At 45.8% G+C, this 19,431-nt stretch overlaps 1 pseudogene; it reads left to right on the top strand.

The window, feature by feature from the left end:
- Positions 1 to 254: 254 nt before the first annotated feature.
- On the top strand, positions 255 to 594 carry Elob-ps10 (elongin B, pseduogene 10; annotated as a pseudogene).
- Positions 595 to 19,431: the final 18,837 nt, after the last annotated feature.

The following is a 19,431-nucleotide window of genomic DNA, read 5'->3' on the forward strand; positions in this document are numbered from 1 at the left end:
CAGTCCCAGGTCACCAGGGCAACCAGTGTCCCACCTTCTTTGTAGGATACTAGTGATGGGCGGTAAGGAAGGGCTTTCTAGGAGAGGAGACAGAATGCTGTGCTGTAAGGGGAATAATGGAACGGGAAGGGTTAAATAGAATAAGTGATGGAAGGATAGGGTAGAGTGGAGAATAATATGGGGAGCCGCAGTGAACACTGAAGGCCTTTGGGAAAGGGATATAGAAACACACTACTGGAGAAGCAGCCGCTGGGATGGACATGTTTCTCATGATCCAGCGCCACAAGACGCCATCTTTATGGATGCTAAGGAGTCTAGCACCATGTTCGAACATCATCGAGGCATCCTCCAGTGGCTGTACAAAGAACAACCAGCTCCTAGATGATAGAAAAACACTGGATAAATGTGGCTTCACTAGTCAGACAGCAAGGCCACAGGCCACAGCTGCAGTGGGCCTGGCTTTCCGAGCAGATGACGCCTTCAAAGCTCTGCACACTGAGGCTTTCATGAGCTCCAGTCCTCCGGAGCTTCCAGATGTGGTGAAGCCACAGGATTTTGGAGGTAGTGCCAATGAACAAGTTGTGCAGTGAGGGACCCAGGCCTATTCCCTAAAGACCTATTCCCCCAATAAAAAAAGATTTGGCTGTCAAGGAGGAAGAGGAGGAGAAAAAAAGAAACATATTACTGTACAAGCTTCCTAAAATATACACAAACACGTACACAGGAAGAGATTAAATAGAGTTGCCTTGTAACAAGGTGAAGTCCACGCCCATATTAGACATTACATGCTAGGAAATAAAAAATCCCAATACCAGGAATGGGTTACCTCCTTTTGAATTGTTGATTAGTAGGGTCCCATGGACCCCATGCAATGTTTGGGGACATTTCAGGATACTGCCACTGTTTTTGGTTAACTGCTAGAATGGTGGTTCTCAACCTTTGAACCATGATGTCTTTGGAGGTCAAATGACCCTTTCACAGGGATCTCCAAAGACCACTGGAAAACAAAGAAATTTATGATTCATAACCATAGCAAAATTACAGCTATGAAGTAGCAACAAAAATAATTTTATGGTTGGAGGTCAGCACAACTTGAGGAACTGTGTTAAACGGTCACAGCATTAGGATGGTTGAGAATCACTACTCTAGAACTTGACAGTAAGTCTCTATTGCTGAAGATACTATATATTTGAGCTAGAGAACATGGAAAAATTAAGGTGGTACTGACCTTGACTCTTCATTCCGACTGGCTAGCTTTCACAGGGCTAGAAGGTGCTATGCACGCTACCGGAGGAAAGCAGCCATCAGTTTTACTTACCTCTGAGCCCTGTGAGCTACAATTACAACTGGCTTGGCACCACCAGTACAACAGTACAACAGTAGCAACAATGTTACCAGAGTAAGCAAAACTTTTCTGATTGGGTTTAAGGCCCATTCGGCAAGACTGAAACTCATTCCTGACACTGTTATCAAGGTCAAGAACCTCTGTCTAGAGGGTCATGGACCCATGGAGAACCTGCTATTATTGTTCTGCTAGGTGAACATAGTATTAAACTGAGTCCTAATGACTTAGCGCTATACCCGTAGATCAGGCATCTATCAACCCTCACCAGAGAGACACTTCATTTTGCAGAAGAGAGCAGTCAACACATCAGCTCGTAACTATTCAATCTATAAAGAATTGGAGATGTAGGATATTCATCATTAATGGGACACCTATAACACATCCCTAGCCCCAAGGCTCAAAGATCACTTCGTCAAAAAAGCAGAAAGATTTTAAGAGTAGGGGCTCTGGAGGACTACACGAAAACAGTGTTTTCCAGACACAACAGGGCAGTTTTCCACATAAACTCACAGCAGTGTGGCAACACAAGAAAGATCTGCAAAACCTCAAGCCAGACAAAATCCCAGCATGGTGGTGGTGGAGATGGGTGGCCTAGCTGAGGAGCTACTGTGATTAACAGCTCCTGGGATAGGGTGCTCTGACAGTCTTCTCCAAGGGTATGACTCCTTGTAGCCCCAAGGAAGGTTCCATAACCACATCCAATCTGATGAGTTTAATGGCAAAAAGATAAAGAACATGAAATTGAGTGGTTAGAGCAGTAGTAGTAGATATAGAAAGTTGGGGGTAGATATAATTTTTTAAATGCATGAAATATCAAGAGAATTAATCAAAATATAACTTTAAAAGAACATGTGAATTATATGCCAGGCACTGCAAACCAGGAGAGTCTCCGGAGTCTTGATCTTCAAGTTTTTGCTTGAACTCCATCACTGACCTTTGTTTTTTAACGAGTAAAGTCAGAGGACAACTTTCAGGAGCTGGTTCTCATTTTCCACCTTGCTGAGGCAGCAAAACCTACAGGTCACTAACATTCAAGTTCCTCCTTGGCTCCCACACCCCAGCAGGGGCGAAGGGCACATGCCATAGGAAAGCTCAGTGGTTGGGAATAGTAACCTCAAAGATGGCCATGTTTTCTGCTCCCCACGTAGATGTGAAATTAGTTCTGCTTTAATTCTGTGGTGTGTGTGTGTGTGTGTGTGTGTACATGTATGTGGGTGTGTGTGTATGTATGTTTGTGTGTATGTGTATATATGTGTGTATGTGTGTATGTATGTATGTATGTATGTATGTGTGTGTATGTATATGTGTACATGAATGTGTGTATGTGGGTATGTTTATGTGTATGTGTATATATGTGTGTATGTGTATGTGTATATATGTGTGTATGTGTATGTGTATATATGTGTGTATGTATGTGTGTATGTGTGTATGTATATGTGTACATGAATGTGTGTATGTGGGTATGTTTATGTGTATGTGTATATATGTGTGTATGTGTATGTGTATATATGTGTGTATGTGTATGTGTATATATGTGTGTATGTATGTGTGTATGTGTGTGCATATATATATATATATGTACCTGTGTGTGTTTCTGCATATGTGTGTATGTGTGTACATGTATGTGTATAAGTGTATGTATGTATGTATGTATGTATGTATGTGTGTGTGGATGTATGTGTGTGTGTCTGGATGTGTGTGTGTGTGGGGGTCTGGATATGTCTGGATATGTCTGGGTGTGTGTGTGTGTGTGTGTGTGTGTGTGTGTGTGTGTATTTGTGTGTTTCTTTTAGAGATGAGTTTCACTTGCTATCCAGGCCACTCTCAACCTCTAGTCTCTACTGAGTCTTTCACCTTAGCCTCTCAAGTAGTTGGAACTCCAAACCATGTACCACTGTGCCCAGCTGTCTGCTTTCTTTCGGGAAGAGGCAGAGGGAATCTGTCAGAATTTGTGGCCACACCATAGGCTAAAGAGATAATAACAGGGGTGGACATCTGCATTTTACAAATGAAAACCTTGGGCACTACAGTCATGCACCGCCCTTCACCAAAGATTAAAGTGGAGAATCCAGATTACAATGCAGCTATGAGGATTCTAGTCACATGAGAAAAGGCAGGACTCAGGACTGAGATGTGGCAAGAGAAGGTGCATAGTAGGACAAAGTGACAAGTGTTTGGAGTTGTATCCAGCAGGCCCAGGTAGAAGGAGAAGAGGCAGGGATGGCCACTATAGCCTAGTTCCTCCAAAGGAAACTGTTTTGGGCACGCCTGATAAGGTGAGTGGATTCTTCCAGACCCAGAGAAGCAACTGCCCATGTCCTCAAATTTACAGTCTTCCTATGCAAGGACCAAGTCATTGGTGAGGCTGCCTTGACGGTCCCCCTCCTTCCTCAGCTCACACCCAAAGAAAACAGCAACGTCGGCCCTCCCGCTGCCCTGTGTGGTGATGGGGAATCTGTACCATTAGAGTGGTACCATCACCAGAGGCTCCAGATCCTTAGCGAGGCAGGAAAGCTGTTTGTGCCTTCATAGGTGCACAACTCTGCCCTTCAGGCTCTAAAGAGTCTAAAGATACTCAGAGGGATTGGTCAGCTCAGTGTTTCCATGCACCGTCTCCATCCTGAGGACCCAGGTTCCATGTAACATGGGTCCCCCACCTTCCAGGAGTCACCAATTCTGGAGAGATGGGTTTGCCCCTACCCTGCTGCACACCTCCTACAGCAAAGGGCTCTCTCCTCTCCCTGTTCTCTCAAAAGCCTGTATGAACAGGCCTAGCCCATGTATCCCTGTGCCTGGCACTGCCCCTTGACCTGGTGAAGAGGTGAAGAGATAGGGAAAGGTCTGTCTTTCTCACCCTCAAGTTTGACAGTGCATTAAACTGGAATTGCAGCATGCCCACCCCAAGGGGCACCACACCTGCTCTTGGCTTCCTGGTTTCAGGGGAAGAGGTGGAAGACAGCTGTTCCTCACACCCAACCCCTCTGTGCCCTTGTAGAGTAGGGGAGACTGTCCTGGGCAACCTGAGAAAACAACAGGTGCAAAGAACTGTAAACAAACTAGAAACCCATGCAAACCTGCCAAGGCCAGGTTGTCCGGATTAAAATGTCAACTTCCCTAATGCTGATCGGGGACACTTTCCCCGGGTGGTTCCCACCTGCTATCGCTGAAGGTGTGACAGTCAAAACCTAGGGGCCCAGATGTGAATGCCCTCCATCTAGATGATCTCTTTCCAGCTGCTCCTTCTTTATCACCTGAACAAAGATGTCCCTTGTGTCCTGGAGTTTGGCTCCTGGTTTCTTTATTCAGGAACCATTAACTTAGTCCCTCTCAAGGCAGCTGGCCCCGGGGCCCAGGAAGCAGAGGCTAGATCTGGTTTCATCTAATCCCCTTCGCTTCCCGCCACCTTGGAGTTATCTGAACTCTCCTCTTGCAGTGACTGTCTCTCTCTCCGAAGTGAGAGTGAACAATCTCTAGAGAAGTCCCGTGTGGGAGGGAGGTGACACATGGCAGGAAGAGCCAGGAACACCTGGAGAAGCCGTGGGTGCTATTTTTATTTTGTACCTGCAAGCAACAGTCTCTCCACAAGTGGGCTGTGTCGGCTTCTCCGCCCATAATGTTTGTGGTCGGATCGTGTCTGTATTTAAATGAAACACAATATTTAAGCCACCAGAAATAAGAAAACAAAGAGGGGGGAAATTCCATCACGTGGGCTTCTTTCCCCACCTTCCGTCTATTCATGCAGATGGTGATAATTAGTGGAATCGCCTGACTGCACCTGTTGTTTATGTTCCACCTGTATGAATGCGTGGGGGAACATTCTGGAAGAATCTACCTGGTGTAGCTATGGGATCAGACGTAGCCCGGAGCTCTAGGATGTAGTGTTGGCTCTAAGGTAAAGTCAATAACAGAGATCTTGCTGGGTGCGATTCTAGCACTGAGTGAGTAGAAGCAAACAGGGGGAGAAGGAGTTCAAGGCCAGCCTGGGAAGTATGAAACCTGCCTTCTAGAAATCAGGGGCTAAGCATCCCACTGAGCTGGATCCTTTGAGGATGGATGTCTGCGATAAAAGATACAAGCAGCTTCAGATCCAGTTTAAGGCGACGTAGTGAGTGCAGAAATCATATTTAATTTATGTTAATTTCCAAGACATTATGGGGTTGGGCCTGTGAGTCTGTGTCCTTGGAGGTGATAGGTAATCTAGACTCTGTTCATAGGTCTGAGGTTTCCCCATCCCAGTTGTCTGCACTGTACCCCTCCTTCACACTCTGGAGGCAGACCTGCCTGGAGCACAACCAGGGACTGGAGCCAGAATGGGACACTGAGGTAAGGACTGAATCCAATTCCTTCCATCCACAGGTTGATGTCTTAACCCAGTGGGGCTGTTTATGGAGACAAGAATTTCTGGGTGCTACAAGAGTTAAATGGGGCTGTAAGGCTGGACTTTCTGAGCTAATAGGGTTGATACTCATAGAAGATGGGGAAGCAGAGACTAAAGAGGGACATGAAGCATCCCCAAAATCTGTGAGCTGAAGGTTTTGGCCCCTAGTGCAGTGGTTAGGTTTTCAGGAGATTATTGGATCATGAGGTTCCCACAGGATCAATGAGTTAGTCCATTGAGACAGACAGTCCTAACTGACTAGACTATTGGGAAGATGGCGGGACCCTTGGAAGGTGAGGCCTGCTTGTTCCCAACCTCACCCTCTGTCTCTCTGTCCCCCAGCCACCATGAGGAGAACAACCTTGCCCTACAGTGCCTTCCCACCATGTCGCTCTGCCTCACCCAACTGCCATGGCCCTGGCCAGCTATGGACTGAACCCTTTACAACCGTAAGCCAACAATAAGCCTGCCCTTCTTTAGGTTGATTTCCTCAAGTTTTTGGTCACAGAAATGAAATCCTTACAGAAGCAGTTGGTAAAGCACAGTGTTAATAAGCCTGCAGGTTCTGAGATTGCTATTATAGTAATAAACACTTGCACTTGCTTGACTAAAGCACTTCTGTTTAAGCACTTTTCTGTGTACCGCTGGTTCTTTACTGCTACCCGGAGAGACAGCAGCTCATTCCAGTTTGTAAGCACGGAAACCGTCTGGGCCTGGAACGACCAAATTCACGCAGCAGTGACCCACATTCCACCTCACACCCAGCACCCAATTTCATCCTGTGTTTGCCTCAGACAGAAATGAGCTGCAGCTACAGACCGTCCCTCAACTTATACCCCTGCCCCATACCATACTGTGGACACTGGAGCGTCAAGTGACTAGCCGAATGGCTTAATGCAAAGCAGGGCTTCCCAACTCCTAGCAAGATATTTAAATTTACTTCTGTGTGTGGGAAGGGTAGAGCTATCCTGCAGTCAACTTTAGACAATTACACCAGCAATTAAAAACTCTGAGAAATCTTGCAACAAAGAAATCGATATAAATTTAGTCCTATTAGCCTGCCAGGCACTATCCCGGTCCCGAGAGCAGGTGATACAGGGACGGAGACACGTCAGTACCTAAGAGTAGATACTTACTCATGATGCCAGAAGTAAGGGAGCATTGAAACAAGGAGAAATAAAGCCACAATCGGGCTGGAGGGATGGCTCAGCGGTTAAGAGCACTGACTGCTCTTCCAGAGGTCCTGAGTTCAATTCCCAGCAACCACATGGTGGCTCACAACCATCTGTAATGGGATCTGATGCCCTCTTACGGTGTGTCTGAAGATAGCTATAGTGTACCCATAAACATTAAATAAATAATAAATAATTAAAAAATAAAGGAATACACTAAAGCCACACTCATTGTCATAACCCCATTTGATTCTAAAACCTGCCACTAAAATGCTCTATTACATAAGTTGATTAAATTGCTTATTGTTCATGTGCAAATACATATTTTCCTTATAATACACTAAACAAACAAAACATCGATTACATTTATCTCTTACTTTCTGTGTTTACTCACACCGTGCTCACTACACCGTCTACGATGATGACTACACACAGTGCAGTGTAAGATAAGGTTTTCAAACCGTGCGCTGCTGCGATGATTCTATAAGGATGGGAGTTCAGTTTTTTAGATAAATGGACTTCTCAGTGGCGAAGCGCCAAGGCCAAGATCTGACCTCCGTTTCTCTGCATGGATGGCGAGCAGAGAAAGGACAGGGACCAGAAGCAGAAGGCGAGTCCAAGAGCAGCTTCTGGCTTTAGAAGCTGGGGCTCACATAGGGATGGAGAGCAGGAGGGAGCCTGACTGGTACCATCCATGACGCTTCCAGGGTAGACAAGGCCAGTCAGAAACAGGTAGTAGGAGAAACTCATCAGGGTAACCTGCACGACAGCCTCATTTTATGCATGGGGAAACTAAGGCAGGAGAGAATAAGCAGCTCATCCAATTTCAGATACAGGAAATGGCTGGCCCACAAGTATATCCCAAGACCAGCTTTACAGAGTAGGAAGGCAGACATCAGTGCCTGGGAAAGTCAGGGGGGAAGCAGTGCAGACGGTCCATGCAGCAATAGGAGGGTGATGTCATAGAAGGTCAGGGATGCGGATTGGCCAGGATCTAGTTCTAATTCCTCCTTTACTCAGCTGACGGGGGCTGGCATTCATTATGACTTCTTGTTCTCGTTTAGATTGGGCTGCATGGGACAACGCCATGCCTGGGCAGAGGCTCAAGTCCAGGCCCTTTAGTGGGATTCCCTTCTAGAGTTGGGAGCCTGGCTGGGGTTTGTGGAATAGAAAGGCCAGCATGAGTTTGAGTAATGAAAAATAGACTCTCTCTTTTGCCTTGTCTCTCCCCTAGCCCCCAGCCTAACACAGTAAGGTTTGTTCCTTGAGATACCCTCATAGCTCTCTGTAAAGTTGAAACCCACACCAGCTTCCCTTCTGTACATCCACACTATCTTCCTTCCTCTCCTACAATCAACCCCATTCATTTTCCTATGGCTGCTACAACCCTCGCCAGAGCGAGCAGAGTTGGAGGATGCTGCTAACGACCTTTGCATGTGATTGTAGGCAATGCTAGAAAACACACTGGAGAGTGAGGGACCCAAGTTAAAACGAACCAACCCTAGGACAGTGTTCATGACTTGGGGAGCACCATGACTTAGTTGTTTGTTCCAAGGTGGCACTCATCAGAACAAGAACACAGAGGCAGAACTCTACGTTTAGTATCAGTTAGAAAGCTAATGTGTTCCCCAGTGTAGTGGTGCCCCAATTTGCCATCCAGGAGGGAAAAGGACACCTAAGAAACAGATGCTGCCAGATCAGCGCAAAGCTGGCCTTGTGGTCTGTCCGTTCTGGGTTTCCTGCCCCTCTCAGATCTTCCTGGAACAATATCTCAAGTAGTGCTTATTCACTCTAAGGTGAACAAGGAGGTGGATGTGTGGCCCGACCGCTGGTTGTAACCTGACAGTACGATACTAAAGAGGGTCTGAGTTAATTCTCAAAAGGCACCATACACAAAATCAAAATGTGGATCCTTCTTGGTTTCATATACACAAGTCACCTTGAAACAGTCACTAAGGTAAATAGGAAGGCTAAAATTCTCCAACGCTTAGAAAGAATTACAGTGTAAGTCTTTGTAGTCTTGAGTGAGGCAATACAACCAAAAAGAAAAGAACAGTTGGGATTTATAATCGTTAAAAAGGTTTGACCAGCAAGTGACCACAAGAAATTGAAAAGTTGGCACACAGGATGGGAGAAAAATGTGCAGACCGTGTCTGATAAGGGATTAGTTTCTAGTGTGTATATAAAGAACTATAATGTAAGCCACTCCGTTTTTAAAGTGGTCAAAAGAGCTGAATGGATTCCTCCGAAGAAGGCATACAAATGGGCACTAAATACACAGACGCTCAGTATAACTAGCAGTCAGGGGCATGTAGACAAAAATACTATCCCATACCGAGCAAGGTGGCCGTGAGTAAAATGATGGCTGGGGGTCCTGAGAAGCCTGTAGAGAAGCTCCAACCGTCCTGTCCTGCAAAATGCAAAATGGCCCAGTTGCTCTGAGAAACTACTTGGTGGCCCTCAAATTTATAAGCACCTAAGAATTTACTCACATGAAAAAAGGGAAAACTAAAATCACACAATCAATTTGTCCTCATGGGCTGGAGAAATGGCTCAGCAGTTAAGAGCTCCTGCAGAGGATTTGAGCTTGGTTCCAACCACTCACAACCATCTGCAACTCCAGGGCATCCAAGATCATCCTCTTCTGGCTTCTGTAGACACTGGGCACACATGTGCTGCATATACGCGCAAACAAAACACACACATAAAATTAAAAAAGTTTAAAAAGGAAATATATTTTAAGACACTCACTCATATTACATCATACATAATAGCCAAAAGATGAAAATCACCCAAATACCCACCAACAAAAGATGGCAAGCCCATCTAGTGGCATATCTGGCAAGGAAAAGGAGCGGAGGACTGATGGCATTCCAACAGGAATGGACCTTGGGAACATCACATAGGTGAAAGATACCACAGAAAGATCTTCGGCATCTGTTAACATGAACTTCTCAGAAGGGGCGAGAGCCAAAATAATATTCGTGGTTGCCAGCCGTAGAGGACTTGTGGAAAATGGAACCGGATGGCTGATGACCACATTTCTTTCAGGGATGACCCAATGAGGTGGGGTCATAAGGAAACCTGTAACACTGCACACCGGTTAAAAATGAGATTAGGCGCTGCTGTGGTGGTGGTGGGTAATCGTATGCAAACAGGGGGAAAGGCTGAAATGTACACTTGAATGGCCCCTGCACACTGCACCAGATGTGGGATTCCAGTGGTGTGGAATATGGACTGTCCATCAATAGGACAGTTTAAAGCAGAAATATTAATGAAATTGGTAGGACATAATTTGAAAAAACAGAGCAGCCCAGCAAGCTTGCTTTATCAGGGAGCTCCTAGCTTTTAATATTGATGGTTTCACATAGGCCACAGTTTTTCAGCATATTCTCCTCTCAGACACCGGATTTTTTTTCCCCTTAACATCCTGCTAAGCCTGTGTTCACAACAGTGAAATAAACTGATAAAGGACTACATTAAGATGCAAGTGGTTGCTAGACAACGTCAGAAACTCCGGGGCATCGTGAAGCTACTAAGGCTGGGAAAGCTCAAAGCTAGGGAAGACGCTGTAGACCAGGAAAGCAATGAGACAAGTGCGAAGCACAGAGAGCCCCAAGTATAGGCTGGGACGGAGCCTTCGGCCCAAGGGGAAGAGCTAGACCATCCAAAGGGTCAGGGTGCCCTGCTGTTGACCCCGTGGCCTCCCAGCCGGCTTCAAAAGCACGCTGAGACTCTCTTCCTGTATATTGGAGCACCCCATCTCGCCAGAGGCCTGCTGCTCTTGGCACGGGATGCAGCCCCCCTCAGAGCTATGGCAACCAGGCTCTGTTTTGCCTGCTATGGCGAGCAAGCGTCTTGCACTTCCACCCGTTAATGAGCAGGGAGGCGCAGAGCTAAACAGCCAGCAACGAAACTCACAGATGACAGTAATTTGGAAGGTGTGGGCAACACCAGTACTAGGAGAGAAAGCCTGCAGCTGTGGCGGCTGAGGTTAGTAACCCAGACCAGAGCAAGGCGAGGGAGGCAGCTGAGATACCGCATGTGCGCATGAACACTGCTGTCCAAGGGGGCACGCAGATGGACTTGGAATGCTGACAGGAATCCAGGGTAGGGGCTGGAGATGTGGCTTCAGAGGTTAAAAGCACACGTCGCTTTTGCAGAGGACATGAGTTTGGTTCTTAGTGCCTACTTAGCTGGAGGCTAACATCTGCCTACCTGTAACTCCAGCTTCAGAGGGTCTGACACCCCCATTCTTCTGGACACGGAGGGCACTCATGCTCGTGTGCACATATCCCCCCAATACACAGTTTAAAATTAATTTTTTTAAGAAAAAAAAAACCTTTTAGCAAAGTGGAAAAGCCATGCGCATTAGAGTCATTGTTTAGCCTATTAAGAGCACATGCATATGACCTTCAATTTCAAAACAATTTGAATGTCCACTGGCAATCTCCTTGGAGGCACTGTGGAGGAAAGATACTCTGGCTGGCTAGGGCTGTCTGGGGCTGTCTGGGCTTGGCTGGGCTTGGCTGGGCTTGGCTTGGCTGGGCTTGGCTGGGCTTGGCTGGGCTTGGCTGGGCTTGCCTAGGATTGGCTGGGCTTGGCTGGGCTTGCCTAGGATTGCCCGAGATTGGCCGGGGTTGGCCGGGGTTGGCCGGGTTGGCCGGGGTTGACCCTGGTTGGCCGGGGTTGACCCGGGTTGGCCGGGGTTGGCCGGGGTTGGCTGGGGTTGGCTGGGCACAGACATTTCTGGAGCCAAAGCTGGAAGAGGCATATCAGGTGTGTGGATTAATAGATTGCCTCTGTGGTCACATCATTACTCCTGATGTGATGGCTAGGAAATCCTGTGCCTTCCAGCACTTATTTTTTATTCTGCCTACCAAGCACCACTCCACTTTGGATTTGCTTATTCTGACATATCACACAGAAAACAAATGGGATGCAACAGAACTTCATTCCTTTTCACGAATATTCCTCTGTATAAATACCACACATTTTGTTTATTCACATATTAGCAGATAGGATTTGAATTGTTTACACTTTTTGGCGATCATGTTTCTTAAAATATTTTTCCCCTTCAGTGGAAAGGGATGAAGCCCGCGCTGCCTCGCATACGCTGGGAAGTGCTTGAGCATCCAGTCACAACCCTACTCTAAGGCTGTTAGGGATAGAAGCTCTCTGAATACCTGCCTTCAAGTTTCACACAGACTCAATTCCCTTGGGCATATTCCTGAGGGTAGAAATGCTGAGTCTTAGAAACTCGCCATTCATTCTGCTGGCTGACAGCATGTGAGAGCTCTAATTTCCCTGTGGCCTCACTGACACCTATCATTCCCCAGTTCTCCTTTATCATACCTACCTTAGTGGGTGTGAAATAGCATCTCATGTGAGATTGTGTTTGTTGTTTGTTTGTTTTAACCCAGGGGCCAACATCAATTGTTTTCCTCTACCATTTTCTCTCTCTTATTGAAACTGAGCCGGGAGCTACTGACTGGAAAAGACTAGCTGGCCAGCCAGCCTCAGGAATCGCAGGTACACACCACCATACCCAGCTCTGTACATGGACACTGGAGATTCAAACTTAGGTCCCCATGAATTCAGAGCAGGAACTTTACCTACTGAGACCCAGCCCACACGAGGCTTTTGCTTGCATTCTCCTGAAGATTACAGATGCAGAGCAGCTTTTCTCATGTTCATAGGTACATCTTCCATGAAAAAAAAAGTCTATTCACCCATCTCCTACATGATTCTCATGTGTCTGACTGGAAACTTCATTTAACAAACTGTGATGAGATTAAAGACCTAACCTTGACATGATAAACTCAACAGAGGGTTTTTTTTTCCCTCTTTCTTTCTTTCTTTCTCTTTCTTTCTTTCTTTCTTTCTTTCTTTCTTTCTTTCTTTCTTTCTTTCTTTCTTTCTTTCTTTTTTTTTTTTCCGGAGCTGGGGACCGAACCCAGAGTCTTGAGCTTGCTAGGCAAGTGCTCTACCACTGAGCTAAATCCCCAACCCCAACAGGGAGATTTTTAAAACATTTGGTGTTTTAATTATTTTTCATGTTGCTGTGATAAATTCTCCTCCAACAGCAACTTAGAGGGTTTTTTTTGTTTTTTGTTTTTTGGGTTTTTTTTTTTTTTTTTTTTTTGTCTCACGGTTTGAGGGTGTACTAGTCATGGCATAGAACATACGGCTGCAAGTGCATGAGTCAGCTGGTCAGTGTTGCACACATTGCCCAGTCAGGAATCAGAGACATAAACGCTGAGGTTCAACCCTTTCTCTTTTGATTGAGTCTGGGCCCCCAACCACACTGGATAGTGTCATCCACATTCAAGGTGAGTCTCCCCTCTTCCGTCAAACCTTTCAAGAAATGGCCTCATTGACATGCTTGGAGGTGTGTTTGGATGATGGGTCTAAATCTTGTCAAGTTGACCATGAAGAGTCACCACCACGGCCAGTAAGCCCCAGACCCTTGGAAGGAAGAATCTAGGCAGGTGCGGATGCCCTGACAGAAGAGACTGCATCTTTAACACAGGCGGCTGTATCAGCCTGAAAATTTCCAACTAAAGGTACAGGAAACCCAATCCAACCACATGAAAGAGAAGGAAACAAGCGACACTCTTCTAACGGGAACTCCCAGGCAAGCCTTCCCCAAGCAAGCCTTGTTAACTCTGAGACCATAACATCGTGAGACCACAGTTTCCATCGTTTATCCCTGTTGCCTTCCACATCTAGCTTCTGTCTTCAGGTCTGTTGCTTCCTGAACATAAAGTGGACACCGAAACTCAAAGTCTTATACACACAGACTGCCACTTCTGTGGCCACAGACGAAATAGAACCCAACCACATTCACACCTCCTTTTAATTTTTCCAGAAACATGAGGTGAACTTCCCTCCTTCCTCATTGGCTAGCATAATGTCACGTGCATCGTCCCAAGCCAATCACTGGCAAGGGAAATAGGATTACCATTTTGGCTAAGGCTAATGAAGAGTCTTTAGTGAGTTGGGGGAAGGTGATTGCTTCCTGAGAGATTTAGTCACTCTCACAAACTCAAGGTCTGTCAGGAAGGAAGGTGTTAACTTTTAGGGAAGCAACAACGAACAGTATTTATTACACCCCCGCAGCGAGAGATTATGGAAAGAACTGGAAGAGTTTGGCCCTTGACCCCACCCCCTACAGATTTATAGAGATTTCCCTGAAGGATATTATAGACTGCCTGTAACCTTTTTAGTGCCCTGTAATCCTCACATAGGACATTATTTATGTGTCTTCAAGCTGTCCATAAAACAAAGGATTGGCTTATGTTCTCGTGACTCTAAAAGGCTGTCAGGGCCAAATAGATGGTTCTAGAAGTCTGGAGGGATTAGAGAGAGGGTGAAGGAGAAATCCCTGGACTGCCAGACTCAGGCAACAGGAATATGGTGGCATGGAAGGCAACAGAACGTTTGAAGAGTAAGGAGTGGGTTGGGAAAGTTTGAAGGCTAGGTGCAAATAATTAGCAGTTCGGGACAACTTGTGGTCACAATTATGCAGGAAAAATGTGTGCAGGAAAAATTTCTGGGACTTATATTCCCCCCCCCCCGTGTGTGTGTGTGTGTGTGTGTGTGTGTGTGTGTGTGTGTGTGTGTGTGTGTGTGATTGCTGCTTATTTTTAATCTTTGAGCAACAAGCAAAGGGAACGTGGTGAGGCAAGTGGCCGAGGCTGTGCTGGTGATGTGTCACGCAGGTATCTGTGTTAGTGAGCAGTCTAGCTTCGAAAACCAACCAATACACCAGTCACAAATTGCTAGAGAAGAACCGGAAAATTCCAGACCAACTGCTACATTCCTTCCCATCTTTCACCTCAGAAGACCTTGCGAACCTAGCGGGTACATAGTCCTACGAGCTTTATTTAGAACGGTTGGGCTCTGGGCCCGGTACCCCGGGGGCCCACCTGGGGCCCGATGAGTGCTGCACCTGGGACACCCTCCGGTGGCAGACACAGTGGGTGCACAGCTCAGCTGCCTCACCATCTCTGGCTTCCTGGGTGGCAGGAGGCGGGAGGGAGCTCCACGAAGTCTCACAGATGTCTTGGAACTCAAGGGAAGTAAAAAAAGGAAGTAGGAAATTTGTCTGACAGACCCCAGCGAGCAAAATTAGCATCAGCCACAGGCGGGAGGCTCTGCAGTCATTTTCCCTCTGCCTGAAACCTCAGAAGTTTGCTCAGGCACTCATGACAGAGGGTAAGGTGAGGAAGAGCAGGGGCTTGGATTGGTCAGCCCACAGAAGGCTTATTCCAGTCTACAGACTACTAGACAAGGACCGGGGACAGGGGGCAGGGTTTAAGCAATTGGGACTCTCAAAGGATATGGAATAGAACAAGGCTGGGCTGGGCAAAAGGAAACTTAAAAGTTAGGTGGGAAAAATCTTCTGCAGAGGGAAGGATTAAGGTGCAGTTTACTAGCTGTGAGATCCTGGACAAATTATGTAAACTCCAAGATCCAGTTTTCTTATCTGCAAATGGGAGTAATTGGATTACTGGGACGGGGAGGTAGTGGTCATGAAATGTTCTGTGCAGAGATGGCTCGGAGCAGGACTTACTGAAACTGTCATCGAGTGTGACAATCCTGGATGTCGGAACAACCCAAACTTGTGTCTATCTATTTCCCACCCTTGTTATCATAAAATGTAAACTGTAAATATGAAGCTCAACAAGTTATTAGAAATGAAATATACCAGCCAGGCATGGAGATGCATGTCTGTGGCCTTGACTATTTGGGAGGCTGGGGGTGGGGTTTGCTTATTCTCATAAAATCCAGAAGTTCTGAGTCAGCCCTGGAGAGCAGTGAGCAAACAGACCAACTACTCAAAGACATGAACCATCCGCAGGACCTGGAGCCCCATGTCTTCCCTCCCAGGTATGGAAACTGCATACATGCAGTAAGGTCATTGTTGTTCATTAGTGATGATTCCTGTTTTGAAATAGACATGCTACAAAGGCATCCACCCTATGCAATACCCAGAAGTCTTCAGACTTTGCCTTTTCCTTGGGGCAGGGCATCTCACATAGCCCAGGCTTTAACCGGGTAGCCAAGAGTAATACATTTTGGATCCGCTGGTCCAAAGTACTGAATTACAAGAGTGCATCACTAGGTTTTATATGGTGCTAAGGCTCGAACCTAGAGCCTCAAGCACATTAGTAAGTACTCTAGTCCAGCACTGGACTGCGTTCAGCATTATCATCTGTGCGTACGTGTGTAGTCCAATGTAGTCCATTAGTTTGTGTTAATGTGCGCTATTGTATAATATTCTATATGTCTCAGTCTTCTCAGCCTTCCAGTAGTTTCTATTTGGTAGCTAGCTGTTGTGACTTGTGCTACTTGAATGTCGTCAAGTTATGCACCAGGTAGGGTACCGCTAGATCATGCCTCACATACGTACTGTTTTAATAAAGAGGTTCCTACTCGTTGCCCAATTTTACACATCCCAGTCAACAGTCAACGTTTCCCATCTTCTTTCTACCATTCTGAAGGATAAGCAGAAGTCTCCTGGGAACGTCATTTGCGTTTTTCTAATGGGTAATGTTGCCAATGCTTTTCATATGCTTGTCACTTATTTACATCCTGTAGCTGGGCTTGGTGTCTCATCTCTGTAATCCTAGCACTTGGATGCTAAGGCAGGAGGATCAGGAGTTCAAGACCAGGCATGACTACATGAGACCTTATCTCCAAAGACCAGCTTATAGGATGTCATACGGGTAAGGGCTGGTACAGGATAGAATGAGGTCTGTCATTGGAAGGATGGGCGGGAGAAAAGTTTGAGGGAAGGGGAGGAGACTGGAACGGAAAGGAGGAAGAGACGGGGGAGACAGGGAGAATAGTCACGGAGAGAACATGGAAGCTGATGTTAAGAGTCCACGCTGTACCTTTACAGGTTGTTATGAATGTTCTTAAGGGATGGATGTGTACCGGGCTTTTTATGTTTAGGTGGGCAATTATATCTTATCAATTGGATCAGAGGTTATTGTGTTGTGTGGTCTTGTAGCAATTTAGGTGTAAGAGAGTGTGGGGCAGGTAGAGACACTGGGCCGCCACGGAATTGGGATGTGTGCTTCTGGCAAGATATCTATTAGATATCTTGGGGCACTGTGGTGCCGGATCCAGAGGGAGTAAAAGACAGCTCTTTTAAAATAGTTTTACAACACCAGCTGACCAAATAAGCAAAACTCCTAACATTTTAACATCTCATAACATGCCCATGTTAGTCGCTTGCCCATTTTTCTGCTTAGCTAGGTTTTTCCCCGATTTATACATGCTCTTTATATATTCAGAACATGAGTCTTTCGTTGGCTGTGTTTCTCAAGTATGTCTCTGTTAAGCTTGCCTGTTTATCCTCTTCACAGTGTCTGGATGAGCAACCTCAGGTTTGTGAGGTTCCACTTCCTGGCTGTTTCCTTTGTGGTTTAAGGAAACACAGAAGAAATACTTCTCTTCCCCGAGACCATAGCGCTCTTCTATGGTGAATTTCAGAGCTGTGGTGCTTTACTTATTTAACTGACACTTGTCATCAAAATGACAGATAACTGTCATTAATAACCCCTAACCCACCTGCTCTCTATTCTAATTCTCCTGATTTTAAACCAGTATTTGGGTTTGTTTTGTTTCGTTTTCCTCTCAGTTTTCAAGATAGTGATGCCCTGGAGGTCGCAGGGTTGTTAATTTTGCAGCTGTGTCTTGCTTGCCTGGGTCTGATGTTTCCTCAGACTTCACGCTTTCTTGCAGGGTCACAGGAACACATCCGAGCAGATCCCGATGGATCCCTGACCGGCACGCAGTGCTGATCACTTGGTTTACAATTTTTTTTTAAAGATTTATTCATTTATTATATATAAGTACACTGTAGCTGTCTTCAGATACACCAGAAGGGGGCATCGGATCTCTTTACAGATGGCTGTGAGCCACCATGTGGTTGCTGGGAATTGAACTCAGGACCTCTGGAAGAGTAGTCGGGTGCTCTTAACCGCTGAGCCATCTCTCCAGCCCTTGGTTTACAATTTATCGGCTTCTCTCAGCTCATTGCAAGCTTCCTGTTTCTTTTGTGGCTTGTCAGTTGGGCTGCACTGCTAAGCTGGAAGGTTTGGCTGTGACTTTGAGTGTGCTCTCCAGGATTCCTGTGTCCCCAGCATGAAGATATGAGAAAGAGCTGTCACGGGGTCACTGTCCTTAGAGAATTGTGGTATTTTCATGGGACCCATGTTAGTTCTTATAGGGTTGTCAATAGAAGAGGAAGGCTGCCCCCTCTGTGCTCTCTCTGTCTTCCTTCTCTTGCTTATACTTTACCCATGATTCCATCTGCTACAAAGTGCTACCTTTGCCACAGCTGGTACTATGCTGTTTGGATTTGCGGCTTCCAAATCTGTGAGCTAAGTATACCTCTTTTCTTTATAAATTGCCTACCCTCAGGAATTTTGTTATAGCAACAGAAAACAGACTATATATAGAAGGCAATTTAAGAACCACCCTGTGTATTAAAGTACATGGCTCCCTAGTTTTAATATCATTGATGTTTCTGGTTTCAATTATAACGATAGTTGCCAAATAATGATCTCACAATATTATCATTCCTTTTAACATCATTAATTTTCATTTTATTATCGTATCCTGTAAATTCTAGGAGAAACTTAACTGTGTGTTTGTACAGGCTCATGGTATTCCTATGGGTCCCGCCTATGTTAATCAATGAGTTGCTGTAATTTATTTCAATACTCAGATTTGTTCTCACATTGTGTTGGCCTTGCCCAGACACTGATTTGCCATTTCTTCAAGAAGCTGCGGTTCTTTCTAGGGAAGAGTACCATGTAGACATCAAGATCTGGCTGTGTGCTTTTAGGGTACTGGTGTTCCCAGCAGACCTCAGTGACAGAGCCAAGGCATACATACATGAATAAATATACATATCTGAGCATGTCTATGTATATATAAAATACACACATATAGCTCCCTGTTTATTTCAGTGTCTATATATGCTTTAAAACTATAATTTTACATTAATATGTGCAATTCCTCTTCCAAACCAGAATTCAATTTTCTCTTTCCATATTTGTAATTCTGACACTCAGAAAGCTGACTTCCACTATTTTGTGATACATTTATTTATTGGACCCGTGCCCTCAATATATAACCACATTCCACTGTTACTGTCACTGTTTTTCCCCAAACCCAATACAGCCCTAATTCCCAGGCTTCACCAAGGTGCCTTCCTCATCCTGTGGAGGCATCTCACTCTTGGGCACGGTTACAACTTACTACACCCCCAGCCTCACTATGTGCAGGCCCACAGTGGCTGTCCCTACCACTGATTTCTGGGATGAATTATTTAAGAAGGGGGAGGCACACAGGTACCATTAATCTGCTTTTGCCTGGGATATTCTTTATCAGAAGAGTATGGCCTTTAATGCTCACGACCGTGCCCACTGGTCCCTGCATCCCTTCTCACTGGCTTCCCCTCGCCTGCATGAGAATGGATGGCTGAGCTACCCCCTGCTCTGGCTCATGGTTCA

The sequence above is a fragment of the Rattus norvegicus genome, chromosome 4 (assembly GCF_036323735.1).
Source record: "Rattus norvegicus strain BN/NHsdMcwi chromosome 4, GRCr8, whole genome shotgun sequence".
NCBI lineage: Eukaryota > Metazoa > Chordata > Mammalia > Rodentia > Muridae > Rattus > Rattus norvegicus.